Raw genomic sequence first — 4,773 nt, forward strand, 5'->3', positions numbered from 1 at the left:
ATTTTAAAAAATAATAAATTTAGTAAAAATGTTTAAAAAAATATATATATATTTTTGATCTTATTTTTTATTTCCTAAAATTGTGTTTGCAGTCAGAGTCAAATAACCCACTTTTCTTCTCTTTTACGGATTTCTATATCCAATTTCTCATTTTCTTCTCCTTATTCATCATCAAATACATTTTTGTTCTCCTTTTACAATTTCCCTTTTCTCTGGAGAGTCAGAGTCAAATGACCCACTTTTCTTCTCTTTTATGGATTTCTATCTCCAATTTCCCATTTTCTTCTCCTTATTCATCATCAAATACATTTTTGTTCTCCTTTTACAATTTCCCTTTTCTCTGGAGTCAGAGTCAAATGACCCACTTTTCTTCTCTTTTACGGATTTCTATATCCAATTTCCCATTTTCTTCTCCTTATTCATCATCAAATACATTTTTGTTCTCCTTTTACAATTTCTCTTTTCTCTTGAGTCAGAGTCAAATGACCCACTTTTCTTCTCTTTTACGGATTTCTATATCCAATTTCCCATTTTCTTCTCCTTATTCATCATCAAATACATTTTTGTTCTCCTTTCACAATTTCCCTTTTCTCTTGAGTCAGAGTCAAATAACCCACTTTTCTTCTCTTTTACGGATTTCTATATCCAATTTCCCATTTTCTTCTCCTTATTCATCATCAAATACATTTTTGTTCTCCTTTTACAATTTCCCTTTTCTCTTTTCCAACCTAAATCAATCAACAAATTTAGTTTTTCTTTTCTTTTTCCAATTTCTATTTCCCAGTTTCTCATTTTCTTCTTTTTTTTATAAATCAAATCCATCAGTGTCTGCGGGGTTAAATAATGAACGTCCGGAAGATTTTTCGGTCTCTACTGTTTTCTTTTTCCCAGTGCATTGACAGATTCCTACCACTATCGATCTAATATTATACGGATTCCTGTGCATCGAATTTTGCGGGCTTGCAATACGGCGATGCGTATGGTAATAGTTGTGGGAAGACTTTGCACCGTAATAGCAATGGGCATGTGTAACAATTAAATAAATATTGTTAAATATGTAAATTGATATATTATTATTGTTAAATATGTAAATTGATATATTATTATTGTTATTTAAAGAAAATCATATTTGTAATCATCAGTTAATAGCTTTTAAAAAGTAGATTTTCATTTTTATTAAATGTTTTTGTATTATAAGTCTTTAAAAATTAACCAATTTTTTTAAAACATAAAAAAATATATTCTTAATTAATCAAAAATAATTTTAAAATATATTTCATGCCCATCGTTCCTACTCTACTTATTACTAATAATTGTTAATAAATTAAAATTTTTAATTTTTTAAAATTTTAATTTATAAAAAAATTAGCAACATTATATAGATATCCGGAGTTATAAAATGCCAATGACTCGGGTTTATTTAATGTTGTTTTGAGTTTCTCAAAACCAAAAATACACCAAGGTAAAATCATTTATGATTACCAAATATTATTCGGCTGTTTAAAGAAAATATTAATAACTTAACTTCGATTCATCTCATAACAATATTTATGTTGTTTAAAAAATAATAAAATAAAATTTAAAAACATTTTATACTTCTAAAATAAACAAATAGAGTGCTTTTTGTTTCTTACCATAAATGTAATAGTGTTCTCGCTCTTTCCTATTTCCTAGTATAAATGGATTTCTTTAACATACAGAATATAAATATAATTAGTTATCTCATCATCACAAATATAATAATTAATCTAAAAATTAAATATTTTCAATTTTTTAAAATATTAATAAATTCGAAATATCATTATATGTAAATTTAAGAAGAAATGATAATATTACAAAAGAATAAAATACAATTAATTATAAAATGATTAAGTCAACTAATATTTAGGAACATTTTTGTATTTATTAAATTTGACCAGAAAATTAATTTAAATAAAATAAAAACAATTTTTAATTAGTTTTATGATGATGATCACGGGGCTTCACTTGGGGAGAAATATCATATCACGTGAATTCATATTGGGGGATATATATTGAGGAAAAAATAACATAATATATTGAGGGATATATAGGGGATAAAAGGCTTTTATATTGGCAAATATAAAAAATGGAGCTCAAAGTTAATAAAAAAATATAAACGGGAATCTAAAATATTAATAAAAAATGGATACCTACAATATTTAGTGAAAGTAGGGGTTTTTTAAATTGAGAATTTTTATTGGGTTCATATTGGTAGGGGGTTAAATAATGTGATTTTTAGAGGGATTTTCCAATATGTAGTCAAATTAAGGGTATTGTTTAATATGCTAAGAACGCACGTGATATGTCAGAGGTTCATGAAGTGAATCCCCTGTGATGATGATAATGGTGGTGGTTAACGTCCACTGAGACCAAACTTTGGTCTATCAGACCTTAAGAAAATCCTCTGTCGCATGGTCAAACTAAGTACAATATCGGCATGACCGATGTGTCGGGTTCGTGCATTCTCGCATGTAGTGTCCCGGTCCCCCACAATTGTAACAAATAACCTGTCCTCAACCTCTACTAGGTCCTCCTCCACCTCGGCCTTGTCCACGCCCCTAATATTCGTCTCATGCTCCCCCTGTGCCTTGGTCCAGAGGTCATGTTTCTTCTTGCACCCTATATGCGAGCGTTCTATCCATCATTAGCTCATAACTACAACAATTACGCTCATGATGACCCACCGATTGATAAAAGTTGCAGAAGAGTTGTTGCGGTGTCTGTACAAATTTCTGCAGCAAATGGCAATTGTCTATCACATGTTTTCCAGCTACCTGACAGATAGCACACCATAGCATGGGCCCTGTAATTGGCCCTGTTAAAGCTTCCGGCCTCAGACGCATTGGTCCCCCTGCTGCAACATAATTTGCGAAGACTGGGCAGAGATCTTTGTCGTGCCCTTGACTTTTTCATTTCAAGCACCAAACTTCTTCGCACAGCTCTGGACGAATTGCTCTATCTTTCTTCAAACTCTGAAATCCTAGGCATAGGTTCTACAATTGCGCGTGAATTTGCTAAACCCCTAAATTAGCATCTTGCATAGGTGTCTCGTCCAATCTCCAGGGCTTTCGCCTAGGTCCCGATCTTTTGCTGTGATAAAACAACCCTTAATGAGGTAGCAGCGAAGCCACGAACCATTCACGGTGCTGCCCATCCGTAACATTCATGTTGGCTTTGCAAATTGTGCACTTCAATCTCTGATCCAGGTCCAGGGTGTCTCACCAAGCTTCATCACGATCTCCTTGAATCCCACAATTAATTACGTTTCAGACTTGGGCCTACTGAATTCCTTATTCGGCGCAGTCTAAATATCTGCTAATGAAGCCATTGGGTTATTAGTGCAGCACTTAATGTACCATGTCAGCATGTGTTCCTACAAAGCAGTGACCAACATTACTTTCTTCATCTGATCATCTGTAATACCTTGGGCTTCTCATACTCCCTTCGCGACGAACCAAAATTGGTCCGCGTCCTCAGTTTCCGACCCCTTGAACACATGCAATTTTACTGCATTCACCATATTGAATGGTGGTGGAGGTGGCAGTGGTGTGGGCGAAAGTGTATGCAGCGGAGGTGAAGATGGAGGTGGTGTGGGTGGATGGGGTATTCGCAGGAACCCTTGTCTTATCAACTGAATAGCACTTTGCGGTGAAGCATATTCTGCTTCCTCGTCATCATTCAAAGGAGGTCAAATCAATGGGTTATATTTAGGGCCTCTTTTCCCTCTATCCCTGAAGATCTTTCCACTTCGTGTAGCTCCAAACATCAAGGTAACTGCACAACCCACTTTTCACACAAGAGCATCTTAATCCAAGTATTTAAAGACCTTAAATTCTTACCTCACTATCCCTTGAAGAAGCGTCACTCCACTTTGTTGTAACTAACCGAAGTATCGACTGTGAACTCTGTCACAAACCCTCCTATGATAAGCTCGAGACAATGATTGACAACGCGTGCGATCTTATCTTCAGAGGCTTCTAATCTCTGCACTAACTCCGGAGTCCAGACTATTAGACTGTCGAGCCTCCACCTTCCTTGGTCGTCTACCAATTTCGCGATCCACTCGTACAATTCAATCGAGAAGGAACAGAAGAAGATTTCATGTATCTCTGTGTACATATATCTTTCCAACCACTGTTCTTTCGTCAATCGCAGATTCCTATTTTCTTGTGCCGCGAATTCATTGATCTTTCTATCCAACCAGTCTTCGATCTCCTTCTTAGTTGGATTCCAGCGATGCGACATCACACATCTCCTTATGCAGATCCCGGTCCCGAAAACGGAACCATTTTTTGGCTTGATCGGCCCTGACCCAGGTTCAACGTTAATTATCCAAGAAAATCCCTACACTATTGGCCTTTTTGGCATTAATCCATGGAGCGTTGACTGAAGTTCCACTTGGAGCAGTATGGGGGGATGTAGGAACCAAGTTTTTGCACCCAGAGATGGTAGTGATGTCATTTTATACCCTCAACCTTCCGTCGCGTAGGTCGATAAGCCTTTTAGGGCTTATCGATATGCTTCTCTTAGGCATTCTCTAGACCTCTGCGAAAGTCTACGACTGTCCTTTGCGTGCCCTAGATAGGTGAATCAGATAATTACGCACTTCTATAATTATTATTACTTCTGTATTTACCCAGATAAGCTTAAGTATTTGATAACTTCAGCATGCATTAAGATGATCTTCGTGTAAACAAATATTCTTACTTGCATTCATATAAAAAAGAAAAACATATGGATTTGCGCATCAAT

The sequence above is a fragment of the Pinus tabuliformis genome, chromosome 3_2 (genome assembly GCF_031772625.1).
Source record: "Pinus tabuliformis cultivar Carrire ecotype Pingquan chromosome 3_2, CPIR1, whole genome shotgun sequence".
Classification (NCBI taxonomy): Eukaryota; Viridiplantae; Streptophyta; class Pinopsida; order Pinales; family Pinaceae; genus Pinus; species Pinus tabuliformis.